This window comes from Nannospalax galili, unplaced genomic scaffold (genome assembly GCF_000622305.1).
Source record: "Nannospalax galili isolate Female #2095 unplaced genomic scaffold, S.galili_v1.0 scaffold1023, whole genome shotgun sequence".
NCBI classification, from domain to species: domain Eukaryota; kingdom Metazoa; phylum Chordata; class Mammalia; order Rodentia; family Spalacidae; genus Nannospalax; species Nannospalax galili.
In genome coordinates, this window is record NW_008349234.1 from 1,415,472 (window position 1) to 1,434,385 (window position 18,914).

The following is an 18,914-nucleotide window of genomic DNA, read 5'->3' on the forward strand; positions in this document are numbered from 1 at the left end:
TCAAGAGAGGTAGGACCATAGGAGAAGGGTATTATTAAGGGAGAAAGGGGGGAAATGGGGGCACCTTAAGTGGGAAAACTATGGTGGAGGGGTGAGACAATGAGAGAGATAAACAATGCCTAGCTAGTTTTGAAAAACAGAGAGAACCATATTACTCCTACAACCTACTGACACATTATACATAGCAGATCAAGAAGTATATGTCTAGGTAAGGTTTATCTGAGAACAATTGATCTTTGCCCAAGATTTATCCACATGACACACAGTAATTAAAAGTTCCAGACTAGTGGAACTAACCTTCTTGGGTGTTTAACAGACATACATTGAGGCCTATAATAATTTTGTCAGAGGGCCATAAAGGACACTTTTTGCTCCTTGCCCTCCTAGGTCGACTAGTTCCAGGGGACTAGGAGCATCTCTCAAAATGTCCTGTAACTGTGGTGGGTCACCTGTCCTCTTGATCAAGGAGGCCAAGGAGAACCCACCAGATGGACTTGAACGAGGGTCCAGTCTACAAAGAGGATTGTCAACACAGAGGATTCACTTCCTCCATGCTTCCAAGCAGAGCCAACCATGGCCAAGCAGGACCTTTGACTTATCTTCACACAGGCGGAACTATAGGAGCCAGGGGCTCCTCCAGAGCCCATGTGACCCCTGAGGAACAGATCCTCAAATGACTTTAAGAGTAAAAATAAACTGGTTTATCTGGGCCAACTGTATGGCCTTAAACACCCAAAAGGAAAGTATAACCAAAGATTAAAGGGTTCAATATAATTTCTTACAAGAGTCCATATCATAAGAAGCAACAATGCCAGATCAGAGATACCTTCTTTTGAGTTGTTGTTCAGGGTGGCCAAAGGGACTCCCAGATACTAACCCAGCATAAAACTGGGAAAATGAATAGCAGACCCCAATCTTATCTAAAGGAATACTGACAACTGATTACTGCTAGATGAGGAACTGCTGACCCTCCTAAAAGAAAGACCTCTAGATAGGCTGACTAGATTCACCAGAACGTGGAAGTAGTGGGTAATGGCTGGGATGCCAACACAGGAGAGAGTAGCAGGGATATCAGAGTATAAGGGCTCTACTGGGGGGAGAGAGGCTATGGAGGGTGCTATCTGGGAAGTGGGTGTATAGTCGAATGAGATGGTTTGGGATGTTCCATGTGATATACACACACACAGAAAAAATGAACAAATTTTTAAAAAGTGTACTATATTTGAGGAGGAAGCATGCAAATTTATGTCATTCCAATTAGTAGAGGTGATAAACCATACCACTGAAATCTGTCTGATGACTTTACAGACATACCCAGGCACCAAGGATCCAAGTGCAACCGATTATGACTACTAATAATCAGATACATACAGATCAGAGATGCAAGCACCAACATCTCAGTGTTAATAGCAAAAACAATGAGTCTTTCTGCAAGGAACAATATATTGTAGAATGAAATGGAGATCTTTTTTAAAGGTTAAAAACTCATCCAACTTTATGCCTTACAGGGCTTATACTGAGTTCAATAATACATAACTATATTAACACAACTGTGAACCTAGAAACTTGCACCCACTTGTGAAAGAGATGTATTGTTGCTCTGGAGTGTGTTACTGAATATGTTAAAGCTGTAGTGAAAAGCTTCTAATCATGTGTTATTTAAATTTTTTTAAAAATGACTAAAAAATAATAATTCTTCAAAGCATAAAAACTTGCTCCTTGATAATTAGTAGATGTGAAAAACATTATCATTGAAATCTTATATCCATGCTCAGATGCCAAGGAACTCAGACTATAACTGACTGTGACTAGTAATAATCTGATATAGAGATTAGAAATGCATGTACAAACATCTTAATGTCAATTGCATTAAAAATGAAGTTTTCTGCACAAAACTCTGTATTTTAATAATAAACTGGAGATCTCTTTTAAAGGTTAAAACCTTATTTAATTTTATGTCTCATAGGGTTTACACTGAGTACAATATTGTATAACTGTAATAATTCAACTGTAAACCTAAAAATGTACAGCCAATTTTGTAAGAGATGCATCCTAGCTCAGAAAACTGTTATTGAATATGTCAATGCTGATGCAATGAAATGCTTCTTCTAAGTATGTGGTTATTAAATAAATAATTTTAAAAAATGTATATAGTGACAATAATACAGAAGTTATTTTGTAAAAGTGAAAATATAATCTGTATCTTGCCAATTCCAATTCTGTATGCAGACTCCAGAAAAACTCCAGTGTGTGTAAAAGGACATCTGCCACAAAATTACCTATAATCTCACACCATCACCATCAAATGGAATTAAACTCGAGTTTTTATTGAGGGAAATGAATGAAAGATTGTGCTCAAAATCTCAACACTACACATAAAAAAAAAAAACCTAGGTTAGTATATACCAACAAGTGTAGGAAAAAACAAAACAAAACCAAGTTTCAGAGTACGGAAAGCATTATATCACTCTGTAAACTTTAAAACAAATAATGCTAAACTGAAAATTACCCACAGACACATTTATAATGAGTTTTTCATTCTCTGAAGATTCAAACACCAGTTTTTTTCAAACGAAGTTCTAAATCTCCCTTACTGAGTGTGTGTTTTCTATGTCTGTTGATATCAGGAAACAATTATAGCAATGAAAATTAGTGGGGAAACCACCCCATGTTTTATTTGGAAAGACATTGGAATTTACTTATTTTGTTTTGAGGCAGGGTTTCATGCAGCCCAGGCTAGCTTCACATTTGCTATGTAGCTGAGGCTGGCCTTTAACTCCTGATTCTTTGGCCTCCACCTTAGCAGCTCTGGGATTACAGACAGGCACCACCCACCATACCCAGCAAAATCTGTATTGTAGAAAGCCCCAATTCATGTTACAGGAAATGCACTCTTAAAGCAAAACAGAGTATTGGAGACTAGAGACACAGCTATTTGAGATACAGCAAAATGCTGAAAAAATCAAGTAGGAATAAAGAGGGAACTAAGTTCAAAATATTCAGAAGTTTTAATCAGCTGGACTCAATGACTGACTGGATGTTGGCAGCCATTTGGGGGAGTAAACAAAGCTTCACCCATTCTCCAACTGCTTCCTACACATACTTGCTATGGGCTTTTAAATAGTTTATAACTATACATTTGCATTTATTGATGTTGATGATGATCATAATAACCGATGATTGAAAAGGACTACAGAAAACAAAGTACCAGTTTAAGCAATTTGGAAAGATGTAGCAGAAAGGCTTTCTCTCCTCTGCAGGTCCTGCCAGAATATATATAAATATATATATATATATACATATAAATATATATTATTTTTTCATTCTTTCTTTTTTGATGTAGGCTTCTGGGGGTTAAAGATACAGCTGAATGCTAATACATCTTGATCTTCAATTACTGGAGGAAAATATTATAACAGAGTTCAGAAACACACTAGTACAAGCACTGGGCCCACCATTTACTGTATGACATTATTGGTGAAGTCTATGCCTCAGTTTCTTCATCTGCTAAATTTATAAAACAGAATATATCCTGTAAGTTTGTGAAAATTAAATCAGCATAAATATGTATTTATGCACGTAGATGCTTGCTATTATTTACAAACATGCTTGCTATTATTAGTTCCCTAATGGGATCCATTAGGTACAGAGAGAGAACTTGTACTACATGCTAGAAGCGGAGATGCCATATTTCCTTTTTTTTTTTTTTTTCTTTCCTTAAAGTGCATACCCGCTCCATTGTGCAGCATGAGCTAGACATGCGAGTGTGGTACAGTCTTCAACTTGTTTAAGTAATTTGTTCCTGAAGCTATTTTCAATTTATCCAAATTTATCAATAACTTTTAAAACCATTTAATCTTTCAGTTGCTAAAACTCAATGGAAATGGCTTATGGTTTTATACAGAGAAAAAAAACAAATTGTTCCTAAAATACAAATCTATGGAAATTGTCATTCTGAAAACTGTATTTGCAGTCTTAGCTCTGAAGTTTCCTGTCATTTTATTTCTTCTATCTTTAATACAGACTGATCTAAAATATTGATAAATACACAGAACTCCTAGAAAGTTCTCTCCCAATTGTCTCCATTCTAAAAATGTAGTAATTTATTCCTGTTTCATTCTTTTGATCTTTACATATCATTAATCTCTTAAAAAACTACCTGAGCTTCAGAATTACACAATGCTAACAAAAGCTAAGTGAATAGTAATACAAGATTTTATATTTAATTGAAAATTAATCACATCATAGTATAAAATCTTTTGTTTTATGCTGTAAAAAACTATGCATTTCCTTTGATAAAAGTGTTCACTTATTGTCAAAAACATCTGACCTCGTCACCTTACTTAGCAACATTCTCCTTCAACAAACGGTATTTTAATGGCATTCAGTTCTCTACTGCAAATTTACAGTACTAATCCTTGCCAGCCATTTTGTTTTTAGCTTGTGACACTTGCAGCCAGCTGCCATCAGCCTGACACTATTAGCATATCAGATAATTTAGAAAATAAGCACAGAAATAGAGCCTACAAGATATAGTTGATACTTATCAGGAAATAACTGAATATTAGATTTTTCTTTATAAATATATCTTCTTTTATAATTCTCTATTTCTTTTTACCATAATTAATTCTCTTAATTTAGATTCTCATCCTGACTCAGTAATTTTCCCTCTTCCACATCCAATAAAGTTGACCTATTAATGTTTGAATATAAGAATTTTCACATTTTAATAAACTACAAGTATGTTTTAAATATTTTCTGCTAAAAGCATAGAAGGATTGCATATTTGCTTCTGTAATTTATAGCTACAGTCCAGCAGATCATTTCGCCAATGATAAATACATAAAATCTAACATACATTATTCTTCCATCTCAAGGGTATTTCTAAAAGCCAGCAGACCACATGCAATACTCCACCTGTTTTTTGACTTGCAACATCCTGTTGTTTGAATATCAATTACAATGTGCCCTCACTAAACATCACTAAAGTCTTAAGATGACAAATGATCTAATGTAACTTTAGTATGATGGGGAAGGATGCGGCTGAACCGTTACTATTAGCATCCTATTCTTCAAAACTTTCTACCATATACTCTTTTCTTCCCTCAACAACAGGTTTCACTCATTCATATTTTATAAATGTTCTAAAATTATGTTATTCATTAACCCATTCTATCACTTGAAACTCTTTTTAGAGAGATTCTTCTATTTCATTCAGTAATACTATTTAAATAGTTAATTAACTTGATAAAACTGTAACACTCTTTAAAGCAATAACAAAGGGAGGGAGGTTGTTTGCTGATAGGGACAAAAACCTACAAGGCACTACATATTCAAAGAAAAGAATTAAGGAGGGGCCTCAGCAACCTCACTCTCTTGTCTAAATCCCTCCTCATCTCCAAAGCTTTCTGTTTTCACTGATGCTAGTAGTAACCACCCAGGCTGCGGTGGAAGCCTCTGGTTAAAATGGATTTCAAGGCTGCTGTTTCTTGTGAAGAACCAATCAGATTTCTTTGTTTCATCTGCAATATTCCATCAGGGTTATATAACATTTTGGATACATGAAGCATTCTAATAATTTAGTATATTTCATTCTCTGGTTAGCTATTTATTTATTGAGATTAAATCTGGCACAAAAATACAGTATTTTTCTTTGCTGTTCAATTTTTAAAATCAAAGAAAAATACTACAGATTGTTTTTCAATTTCTGAGGAGAAGATAGAGTTAATTTGCTCTGTCTAAAAGAAACTGTTCTTGAAAGTACATAATATAAGCACTCTGCAGACTACTAAGATTAATGCTGATTCCTTAGCATTTCTGTCTACAGTAAAGTGGGTGAGGTAATCTAACATAGTGGCAGACAGCCATAGAGTTGTTAATTCTAATCACATACAAAATGTCTTTACTACGGAATAAAACATTATAAATAGATTTTTAAACACAAACTGGATCATTTGCGATTTTTTTTTACTGCACAGAAAAAACAAGTCTTTAAAAAGTTTCAGTAAATATTTATCAAACAAGAAAATCTGAACTTTGACTGTCTTACCCACAATACTAACCAAAATAATAAACCAGCAGTACTGTTACTTGTCTGATCAGAATTCTTTCAACACACTTGCCATGGACTCATACAAACATTCTCCCTCTCTGCCACAATGCTGCACAACTTAAGTAATACAGTGCTAGTAATACAGCAGTCAAATGTTTAAAAAACATCGTAAGCTAACTCCTGTGAATATAGTATATTCTTTCTTTTTACAACTTGAAGTCATCCCACAGATGATGGTTACAAATCAGCACAAGATTAAACAGTACCCAAAACATAAAAAGCTGAATCTGTTGGGTGTGGCTTAAGAAAACATTATCTTGTCTCAGCTGGACAGCTCCCAGTTACATGGAGCCACAGAAACCCAAAAATATACAAGTATATAAGCAAAGTGCTTCTGGAAGGGGTCGGAACTAAACCTCCATGTTTTTTCTATGCTTGATACTCAATTTCTCTGTACTGTACTTCCAGCATGACAGTGCCTTGAATCAGTGCTGAGCATAGCTCAAGAAACCAACGACAGAGAGATTTTACTTGTCCCACTTCTCCTTTATTTTATACTCACTATCAACATGGCCGTTCTTACAAACATTTTGCTTTCATATAAGAGGTAATCATTTAAGTCATGACTATGTGCAATGCGAATTCACTGCATTAGAGTCATCAATAAAATATGAAGTGCCAACCCCAGTGCTTGTCCTCTGATTTCCCTCTAGCTAACCAAAGAATGCTTTCTACTATTATAAAATGAACAATATAAGGAAAGAAACATTGGCAGTAGCTGCAACAAAGATGCAACAGAGAAAATAAAAACCTCTATGTGCTTACTTTACAAAACAAAAGCTAATAATAATAGGGAAAAAACCCCTCTCATAACACCTACCTCTATAAACATGAACCCCACACATTTAATAAAAATAAATTTGTTTATAAGCTACCATGCATGTATTTCCTAATGTTACACATGCAATATACCTGAACCGCTGCATCTAGAAGGCATGCAAATTTCACAACTGTAACAGTTTCATCCTTAAACAGGCATAATCAAACATTAAAACAGCTACAGAAATCTGACATACTGATCTCTCTAAGCTTTTAGTCTTGTTCAACAATTTCTCTCGTGATCCGTGTAGCAGACCCACCTCTGAATCATACTGATGGTTATTTTTCCCCCAAGCCCTGAACGTGCTGCACCATTTTGTTTGTCTTCTGGACAGTGGAGGGATCGGCAGAGCAGCAGTGAAGGAGTGTACTGGAGTCAGCAGAGTCAGTGCCAGCCTCCTACTGCAGGCTGTGTACTAAACGCACTCAAACCCACAGGTGCCTACGTAAAATCCTCCAGCTGCAGCCAGCAACCCAATGTTTCCTTCAGCAGTAAATCTATATGCTACTTTCACTTTGCTTTAACCCAACAAATGACAGAATGTACAACAATGTGCCACTTTTGAAAAGATTTTTACATACAATACACAGACATTGTCTCTAGTGCATAGGAAAAAAATGTATGACTTTTTAAATCATGAAGACCAAAGGGATAATCACCAAAAAGGAAATGCATTTCAAATATTTCTAAAATTCCAAGCTGATCATTTACTTTTGCAAGGGAGTGCAACATTGAAAACTAACAAATGGCTTACATCTTTTTATGAATATCTTGTGAAAATAATTCTTCACATACCTTAAGTATATCATACACAAATATATAAATAGGAATTCTTCTTCTATCCACATTTGTTCACCAAATAATCGACTTATTAAAACAAAAACATACAACCTATCTGTTAAAAGGCAGGTTGATTTAAAGAAACCAATGCTCACTGATTGACAGGCAAATCAAGAAACAGAGCTGGAGTCCTCACATAAACTTCAAACACATACACTATTATCCTAACAGAATTATAAAATTCAAAAGCTAGGGGTGAGGGAAACCCTTCAAAACAAATAAGTCTAACCTCTTGGTTTTTCAGATGAATAAATTGAGGAAAGGGATTAAAGCTGAAATACCCTTCGAAGGTCACACATCTACTCGGCAGCAGAATCTGCTCTTCTAAAAACACCTTTTAATAAACAACTAGTAACTGCTGAAACTCATGCAAGCTTAAGCAACAATATGAATATTCCTGTGACTCTTAAACAAATTAAGTTTATGGTTTAAAAAAAACTACGAAAAACAAAAATCCAAGCCCAAATGGCTTCACAAGTGAATTGTACCAAACATTAAAGAAATAACACCAATTCTACAAGATTTCTTCCATTAAGATGGGAGAAATACTTATTCTGAGAACAATATTATTCAGATAATAAATCAGATTAAAAGTACTGCCCCCAAAAAGACCAGTATTACTTTGGAATATAGAAACAAACAAACAAAATCCTCAACAAAATTCTAGCAAATCAAAGCTTAAAGAGAAATTTCTTTAGTTTCATGAACAATATTTATCAAAAACCTACAGTTAGCATTTCACATACAATGAAAGACCCGTTATGTTTCCCTCACTAACATCAGGTTCCAGGCAAAAACATTAATTCTCATCATCCTTAGCCATCATTAAACTAGATGTACTGGCCAGCACCAGAAGAGGAGAAACAGAATAAAGAACAGACACACTTGAAAGAAACTCCCAATTCTCAGAAGACCCTATTCACTTAAAAATTAAATACGGCGCGTGCGCACACACGCGCGCGCGCACACACAAACACACACACACACACTTTCTTAGAAATAATTAGTGAGCTTAGCAAGGTCATGGGATACAAAGTCTGAAGGCATACATATAAGTTTAATGTACTAGCTACATATAATTAGAAACCAAAATCTAAAAAAATAATACCAGAGGAGGAGGATAAAGAGAAAGAAGAGAAGAAGATGAGGAGGACAATACTTAGATATAAGTCTGTGGTAGCTTATGAGAATGGCCCCCAAAGGCTCCAAGTTTTTTGAACACTTGGTCCCCAGTTCATGCTGTTTGGGAGGGTCAAAGAACCTTTAGGAGGTACGGTTATGCTGGAAGAAGCATTTCACTGGGGGTGGACTTTGAGAGTAGCTAGCCTTGCCTACTTCCAGTTAGGCTCTCTCTGCCTCCTGTGCTTGCTTAAAGAAGTGAACTCTCAGCTTTCTGCTCCATCCACCTCTGCTGCCCTGCCTCCACCGTGATGGACTCTTATCCTTCTGGAACTGTAAGCCAAATAAACTTTTCCTTCTATAAGTTGCCTTGGTCATGTGTATTTTATCATAACAACAGAAAAGTATTACAAAGTCTAATAAAATATGTACCAGATCTGCATGCCACAAAATACAGACTGCAGATAAAAGACATCAAATAAGACCTAAGTAAATGAAAAGACATAGCATGTTGGCAGACTGGAAGACTTCATGGCAAAAATGTTACGTTTATCTAACATTAAAATCTTAAAAACTGATTCCACAGTTTATAGGAAAAAGCAAAGGATTTAAAATGGCTAAAAATAATATTAACTGAAAAAAGTTGAAAGTATTACATTACCCTAAGATTTATAAAGCACAGTAATAAACACAGTGCCATATTAGTGAAAGAATAGAAATGAATGGAAAAGACAGTACAGAAATAAATATGGCCAACTGATTTTTAACGGTGGTTCAAAATAAGTCCAAAAAGAAAGGGTCAGATTTTCCACAATGGAGTTGGAAGAACTGCATTATCCATACACAAAAAACAAACACAGCAACCTTAATTTTCACACCTTGGGTTAAAAATAGGCCATCATGGATCAGAGATCTAAATATAAAACTATTAAGAAAGAAACTGCTGGAAGAAAGCATAAGAGAAAGATTTATAACATGGAGTTAACTAAAAAGTTTTGGGAAGCCTTTGTTTTTGTGGTTTGGTTTGGATTGGTGTGGTTTGGTTTGGGTTGAGGTTTTTTGATGTTGAAGATTCAACACAGGCTCACACATGCTAGTTAAGCACACACTTTATCACTAAATTAAGCTTCTAGCCCCGATGGTTTCTGGTATGCTACCAAACGCTTGCTCCATTTAAAAAAAAAAAGATTAAACATTATTAAGACTATAATAAACAAGTAAAACATATATTCACAATGGACCAGGATTTAGCAAATATAATAATTAACTCATTAACTCTGAAAACTCAACAGTAAGCAACAATGTAATTAAAGTATAAATAATGTAATAAAAATATAAACGTTGTACTGCATAGCTTCAGTTGTCAACCTGACATACCTGGGTGGAGGGAACCACAACTGAGGAATTTCCTCCATTGGATAGGCCTATGGCCATATCTGGGGTATTTTCTTGATTGTTGAGTGATGTGGGAGGGCCCAGCTCACTATTAGTGGTGTCACCCCTGGGCAGATGGTTTAAGGTTGTATAAGAAAGCAGGCTGAGCACAGGCCAGGAGTGCAAGCCAGTAAGCAGGATTCCTCCATGGTCTGGGCTACAGGGTCCCTTGATGATGGATTGCGAGCTGTAAGCCAAATAAACACTTTCCTCTTCAAGTTGGTTTGGTCAGTGTGTTTATCACAGCAATAGAAAGGATACATATAAGAAAATTTGGGAGATTTGAAAAAATACTTTACCACAAAGAACATATGAGAGGCAAATAAGCACAAGAAAAATGTTTATTAAGCAATAGGAAAGAACAAATAAAATCACAATGACCAGATGTAGTAATGCACACCTGTTATCCTAAACTCAAGGCAAAAGCAGGAGAGCTGCTACTGGGAGTCAGTGGATACCACCTAGAGTTCCAGGTTCCTGTGTTCCTGAACAAAAAAACAGCAGTGACACAGAATGACAGCCAAAGCAGGGGCAGTTGATTGGAAGATACACTTCCAAGGAGGAAGCAGTCAGAGCAGGGAGAGTTTAGCAGCTCAGGCCCACATACAACTAAAGTGTGCACTTTAGTATTATTATAATGAGCTGATCATTAGTTTTGGACACTCTGGAGGACCTCTGCACATGTGCCAGTGGTGTGAGCCAGTTTTAGCCCATCTTTTCTGGGAGTTTCCAGCATTTCTCTTTGCCAACTTGTCTACCCATATGCTGATCCTGTAATTCTGTAGAAGGCTTTCCAAACCTCACTATCCATCCTACTCTCCCACAGAAGGATAGCTGTTAAATTGTAGCTCAACCTGGGCTACATGGTGAGATCCTGTCTCGTTATCAACAATAACAAAAGCCAGGCATGGTGGTGCACCTCTTTAGTCCCAGCACTCAGGAGGCAGAGGTAGGAAGTGCTCTGTGAGTTCAAGGCCAGACTGGTCTACATAGTAAGTTCAAGGCCAGCTAGGGCTACAGAGTGAGGCCCTATTTCAAAAAACCAAACAGAAAAACCAACAATAAGCTACCACTATAGATTTAATAAAGTGCCTAAAATTTATTTTTTAACAAATTGGCAATACCAAATGCTACCATGGTTATGGAGCAATGGGAACCCTTAAACATTGCAGGTAGAAATCAGAATGGTACAATCACACTGAAAAATAATCTGGCAGTGTTCTGGTTTGAATAAGAATGTCCCCCATAGGCTCCAAGTATTTGGACATGTGGTCTTCAGTTTCTGACACTGTGTGGGGAGGGTCATAGGACTTTCTGGAGGTTTGACCATACTGGAGAAAACATGTCACTGGGGGCAGGTTTTGGAGAACATTGCTTGCCCACTTCTAGTCTGGGTCTCTCTGCCTTCTGTGCTTACTTGAAGGTGGGGGTGTTCAGCTTTTTGCTCCAGCCACCTCTATCACCATGCCTCCCAGCCTTGATGGATTCTTACTCCTCTGGAACTGTAACACAAATAAACTTTTCCTTCTTTTTTTTTTTTTAAATTAGTGCTTCATCTTACATTTTAAAAAATATATTTATTATTTTTATTTTATGTATATGCATGTATTGCTTGTGTGTATGTAAGTGCACCCATGTCGTGCAATGCCCACGGAGGTCAGAAGAGGCCGTCAGATCCCCTGGGACTGGAGTTACAGACAGTTGTTAGCTGCCATGTGAGTAGTGGGATTCGAACCCGGGTCTTCTGCAAGAACAACCAGTTTTCTTAACTGCTGAGCCATCTCTCCAGCCCCCTAAACGTTTCCTTCTATAAGCCGCCTTGACCATGGTGTTTTATCACAGCAAGAGAAAAAGTAACTAATACAGGCAATTTCTTCCAAAGTTAAACATACATCTGCTATATGATCTACTAATCTCACTCTTGGGCAGTAACTCCTTAGAGACATAAATTTTATGTTTACATAAAAACTTGGATATACCAATGTTTATAATGATTCTATTCATAGTTACACCAAACTGGAAATAACCCAAATGTTCATCAGCTGGTGAATGATCAAACTGTGACACATCCATACAATGGCATACCACTCAGCAATAAAAGGGAAGCTTATTGCTTGACACAACTTGAATGAATCTCAAAGGAATTATGCCAAGTGAAAAAAGCCAGTCCTAAAAGGTCATATACTATAATAATCTATTTATGTGACATTCTCAAAAGGAAAAAAATTACTGGGAGAGAGAATAACTTACTGATTTCAAGGGTTATACATAAGGGGAAGGGTGTGACTACAAAAAGATATTATGATGTAGCCTAATTGTAGTATAGTCATACACACACACACACACACGTTTCACCTTATAATAATTGTTTAAAAGCCTCTTGGGATATTCAATATTACCTCAAACTTAACATCTACAAAAAAAGAATTTATTACTTCTTCCTTCAAACACAAATGAACACCACCACCATTCACTAGTCACCAAAATCAGAGATATGGTGTCATCCTTGAACATAAGTTCTGTAAATACATGATGACAACGTGACATAGTAAGAAATACACATATTTGGTCTCTACCTCCTTAGTTCCAGACACAGAGCTCCTAAAACCCTTATAAGTGAAGGGGTGGTGGGACCATCTTTTGTTATAATTGGTCTCAGTTTATAGACATAAGAGCTTCTAGGACCCTTGACTTTCAGAACAGGAGTGAGGAGTGCCTTTCCATACATTAATGATATCACTGGTAGCTGAAAGCCCTTGGATGGTTCCAGGATGGGGACTGACAGTCAGAGGAACTGACCATGTGACTAGAGAGAACTTTCAGTTTCATTCCCCCCAACTCCTGAGAAAGGGAAGAAGACTGGAAATCAAGTTCAAACACCAATGACCAATGACTTAATCATGTCTACATATTAGAATCTCCATAAAAGCCCAAAGCAATAGAGTTCTGTCAGTAGATGCATCCAGGTGAATATACCCTCATGCTAAAAGGATGGCAGATACCATCTCCATCAGGACAGAAGCTCTTGTGCTCAGGATCCTTCTAGATTTTGTCTTATATGCCTCTTTATCTGTATTTCTTGCAATATCCTTTATAAGTATATGTGTTTTCCTGAGTTCAGTGAGCCAGCATAACAAATTGCTGAAGAAGGTAGACATAGGACCCTCAATTTATAACTAACAGATCAGAAGCACTGGAGGACCAGATTTACCATTGATGTCTGTAGTAAAAGGCAGTCTTATATGGACTAATCACTTAACTTGTGGGGTCTACATTAACTCTGGGAAATGTCAGAATTGAATTCTAGAATGCCCAGTTAGTGTCTAGAGAATTGGAAAATTGTTTAATGTATAGTTTCATTTGGAGTCCAGACTCTGAGCTTTTCATTTAGTACTCTATAATTTACAGCACTACTGTATCTGTATCCCCAGTAACACTAACTACTTATAGCACATAGCAAGTACTCAGTACATGTTTTTGCATATGAGTGATTAAAAGTGAGACCATGACTCCTTCATTTACCTACACCAATCAATCAAGTTCAGATGATTATTTGGCATCTCTCCACTCCCACTACCACCCCCTTAAAGTTGAGACTGCCATTATCTCTTACCTGGATGCTGCTGCCATAACCCCTAAAGATGATAGGACTTTGCTACCCACTATCAGTCACATCCCTTTCTGAGAACAGTCCTTTACCAATCCTTACTCTATCTACTAATTTACTCCTTCCCTCTGCCACAGTTGATTTTCATTGGAATAGGCACGTTATCTAAGAGATGATTACAAACCTTACCCAAACCCTAACATAATGTGTAACTGGCTTGTCCAAGAGTTAATATCAGATCAAAATTAGACCAGAGTTAATTTATCAATGGTCAGATAGAATTGGGTCCCTTTTGGTGCCTGGACTATAAGATATAAAACTCTGATATTGGTAGCTATGTTCCACTATTTGAAGTGAACAATATGAGAAATCAAAGTGCAAAGTTGGAAAAGAATGAAATCGATAGGCAGAAAGAAGTAAATACAAGAAAAGGTGAGCTGGGCGTGGTGGCACATGCCTTTAATCCCAGCACTCAGGAGGGAGAGGCATGCAGATCTCTGTGAGTTGGAGGCCAGCCTGGTCTACATAAAGAGTTCCAGGTCAACCAGGTCTATCTAGTGAGACTGTCTCAAAGAGAGAGAGGGAAAAAGGAAAAGGAAAAGGAAAAGGAAAAGGGAAGGGGAGGGCAGGGCAGGGAGAGGCAGGACAAGATATGTGTTCACTAATGTGTCAAACTGTCTCACAACCTCATGCATATGTGCAGGACCTCTGCTTCAAACTTCCTTTCCCCACTTCTGGAATTGGCTAACTACTCTGGAGGCACAATGATAGTTGCCACCTCCTCCAAGAACTACTGCATTTCTTTTCAGACTGAGATAATTCTTGTCCCTTGGTACCTAGTAGTAGTACCCTGTAGTATCCTATGAGAAACTTCATCATTATCATACTTGACACAGTATGTTAGGGGTGTTGGTTTACTTATGCCAAATAGTATAATCTGATAGAGATGATGCCTTTTATTCCTAAATAAATTATGTTCCCAAGTACCTTATCTGGCCCATAGTAGGTGCTTAATATGTCAGTATTTGTGGGTTTAAGAAGCATTAAATATTAGTCTTTTCTTTCAAACCCTGTAAAACTTTTGGTTTATGACAAGGAATTCTTTTAATCTCCCCTGAGACCCTGGAGATTTCTGTTTAGGAAAAGGCCTTGATGCTTCCCACCTGGGGTGGTGGAGCCCTTCACCCTCCTTGGCCAGCTCTTTTCCCCCTTTCTTTGCTCTGATTCTTTTAAAGTAGCCAACCTAGAAAGACTGTGAAGTTGAACCCCAGCCAATGGGGAATACACATAGTACTCTTATGTTAGGGATAAAACCTACCAACTTATGGGTTGTGTGCGCTTCTCATATGCTGCTCAATCTAAATGAGGACATTTGGCAAAATAAAAGTTGCCTTACTGAGTTACTTTGTCTTGGTCCCAGCATTCTCTGTGTGGTTATTGGTAGGGTCCTTGGACCTCATATTTTATTTCTAATAGGAGACAAAAGGCAGGAGGAAGAGTTCACCTAGACTTTTAGGGATCTCAACTCACGCCAAACTAGGACTTGTGGTTTTGATACAGAAAAGAATTTCTAGTCAATTTATGAAGCAGAGTTGAGGGTTTAATAAATATATTTTAATACAGACTTTAAACATAAGGGTTACAAGAAAGGTACTCAGAAGGAAAGACAAGACATACAAGCATGGGCTTCTCAAAGAACCACAGCTCATTGTTTTTAACAGTAGTCATATATAGGATTCTGGTGGGGTTTAAAGTTACTATCTTCAAAGTGCTGCTAGGACAACTAGATGAGATCGCTAGGTGGGGTTCCTGAGGGATACTTGGCAGGATTACAATTGATAAAGTTTAAATGACAGGGAAGTTAGGACAGCTTCACTGTCAACAAAGTTAACAGTTTTCAATATCCAGGAAATGTCTGAGGAAAGGAATGAAGCCTTCTCCAACACCATTACATAAAGGCCTTAAGCCTGGCTCATTGGTATTTTGAAATAAAATATCTAGAAGCTTTCTCTGTTACCTAATAAAAACCAGCCCATCCTGTTCCTATTGGCTCTCCTTGGGCCTTGCCCCTGTCCCACTGAGGCTGCCACAGAGCACCTGACTAGCTGGGATGGAGACTATTACATAGTTCCAGAACCAGTCAAAACAGAGAATAAGTGTCTATGAGATGCTTAACCCTAAGTGACACATCTTCAATGTAACCTCTACACATAGGATGAATGCATCTCTCAACTCTCACCAGAGAGGTTTCCTTATGCAACAGATGGTGATTAACACAGAAACCCACAACTGGCCACTGTACAGAGAACAAGATGCTTATCCCTGGATAGGATACCTATTTCAAATCTCTGCCTCCCAAGGCTCGGGGATCACTGTCGAAGAGAAGGCAGAAAGGCTGTAAGAGCCAGAACGGGTAGATGTTTTCCACAAGGAAATAAGAGTCTTCCAGACAGCTGGTCAGTTATTCATATGAACTCACAGTAATGGTGACAGCATGCACAAATCCTACATAAGCTCAAACCAGACAAAATCCCAACACTGACATGGAGAAGTGGATAAGAAATCCCAACCAAACCTAAGGAACTTTTGGCAACTGATAGCTGTTGTGAGGGGGAAAGACAAGGATGGGAGATTGGTGGGCCCAGTGGATGGAACCACACTGAAGGACATTTGGGGATACAAATCAGACTCTATAGGCCATACTATATATATGAAAGTACATTAAATTGGGCAGGGAGCAGAGGGGAGAGGTATAGATAGGGGAGGGGATCTAAATACCATCAAACTATATTGTATGAAAATAGAAAAAAAATCAATCAAAAATTAAATTAAAAAAATATCTATTTATAAATGGAACCTTCATATAAAAAGTTAATTGTGAGCCAGGCGTGGTGGTGCACACCTTTAATCCCAGCACTTGGGAGACAGAGGCAGATGGATCTCTGTGAGTTCAAGGCCAGCGTGGTCTACATTAGTGAGTTCCAGGCCAGCTGGGGCTACAGGGAGACCCTGTCTCAAAAAAACCAAAAAAAAAAAAAAAAGAAGTTAATTGTGCTGGAATTCTTGCTCCTCAGCTGGCAAGAGGCTACAATTGGACTCATTCCCTCCCCATGTCTTAATAATTATCCTTGTCTTTCTATTCTGCCTCAATTATATAATCAGGAATGTAAGGATGACACAGAGTGGAGGAAGGGAAGGGAGACTTGCTTAGGTAGTACCTAATAGTACCTTAGCTTTAGAGCATGACAGTATTAGAAAGCTAACAAAAATTTTGATTCTCTAGGTGTTTGGTCATCCACTTTCTAGAGAAGGACAAAGAATGACAAATGACACAGTATTTTGAGAAAAGAAAAGACTGCACTAACTCTGGACCACACGGGTAATACCAGGCAACAATAATGTATGAAGTAAATATTTGAAGCAAAAAGTGCAGCTAAACATTATGTTGAATTTTTTGAGTTTTTCCTTCCTTCAGTATTTTCTTTCTCCCCGTGAAAACTCCTAACCAAGAGTCTTTTATATTTATAGGATGGAAGATGACGTAAAAGTGAAAAGCAATAATTTTGTTGATAATGCTTGAGATTGAAAAAAGTGGCCCCTAGAGATACAAAAAAGATTCAAGTATCTTTAAAATTTTTTTTCAAAAGAAAAAATTAAGCAAGTGTACATCTCCCATCTATCCCTATTCCAGGCTAGCAAAGTGTTCCCCTGACTGAGAATAATCATGGAAACCCATCTTCTGGAATGATTTGGAGGTTACTTTTGAATAATAGCAAAAAAAGGATTCTTATGAGGAAGCTCCTGGTCAAGAGAATAAAATCTCTGGCCTATGAGGAAAAATAACATTCCAGCTGTGCCAGGTCAATCTCCTCAAGGGACCATGCCTAGGGAGGCAGGTTCACATTAAGCCATGCAAAAGAGATGGGCAGAATAACCAGTATGTTAATGAGATGGTGAACTTTTTCTGCCTGGAATCCCACCCTCTCAGCAGAATTCTGCTTACTGGACTGTAGACATTAGTTTCAAAATTCTTCAGAAAAGCCTAACATCTCCCTTTTCTTCTTTCTATCTCTAGCCTAAGTATGTTTTCCCTAACACTTGGAGCTCCCCAACATTTTGGGTTTCTTTAGTCTTTCTCTAAAGCTCCCTTTACATGTGGCTGCTAGTCTGCTAGGTGTCCAACTTCCATGTGAACTTGAAAGGGGGTGGCTATTGAGATTTACAGATTGCCTGTCATGGGGGAGGAAGGGGATGTCATTTAAACTCTAATAAAATTGTCCTTAAGCTTCTGTTTTAGTCCGTTCTTAATTTTTTTATTAATAAGCCTACGAACCCCTAAGTAAAATCCCCAATTTCCCCTGTATCTGCTACCCACACAGGGCTCATCATATTAAAAGCCTATTATTTGAGACCTAGACCTCAGCTTTGCAGGTTAGATATAAATTTTTGAAGATCTTCTAGGTAGAAACACTCAGAAGTTGATTTATACAATAGTTCTATATGCCTAAAATCTTCATATCAAAATAATTCTGCTACTTAAAAACTTAAGGAAGTCCCATCTTATATTTGTGCAAATTTGGGCTTGTCCTTGTAAAGTCTTGCTATGAGAAATTTTTTTAAGTATTTTATTTATTATTTTTATTTTATATGTATGAGTGTTGCCTGCATGTAAGTAAGTGCATCCATGTCATGCAATGCCCAAGGAGGTCAGGAGAGGGTGTTGGATCCCCTGGCACTGGAGTTATGGACGGTTGTTGGCTGCCATCTGGGTGCTAGGATTCAAACATGGGTCCTCTGCTTTTAACTGCTGAGTCATCTCTCCAGCCCCAGAAGTGTTTATGTTGCTATTTTTATTCTTTTTTAAAAAAATTTATTTTTAGCTGGGTGTGGTGGTGCACGCCTTTAATCCCAGCACTCAGGAGGCAGAGGCAGGTGGATCTCTGTGAGTTCAAGGCCAGCCTGGTCTACACAGTGAGTTCCAG

At 37.5% G+C, this 18,914-nt stretch overlaps 1 protein-coding gene across 9 annotated transcripts in view; it reads right to left on the bottom strand.

Moving 5' to 3' along the window:
- Positions 1–18,914, bottom strand: part of Tanc2 (tetratricopeptide repeat, ankyrin repeat and coiled-coil containing 2) — a 496,754-nt gene that overhangs the window by 424,374 nt on the left and 53,466 nt on the right. The window contains exon 1 of one of the 9 annotated variants that reach the window (XM_029570137.1): positions 7,192–7,214. The exons of the other annotated variants lie outside the window; for them this stretch is intronic. The gene's annotated coding sequence lies outside the window, so the exon portion shown is untranslated. Of the gene's footprint in view, positions 1–7,191; positions 7,215–18,914 lie in introns of those variants that run through there. 9 annotated transcript variants of the gene reach the window in all.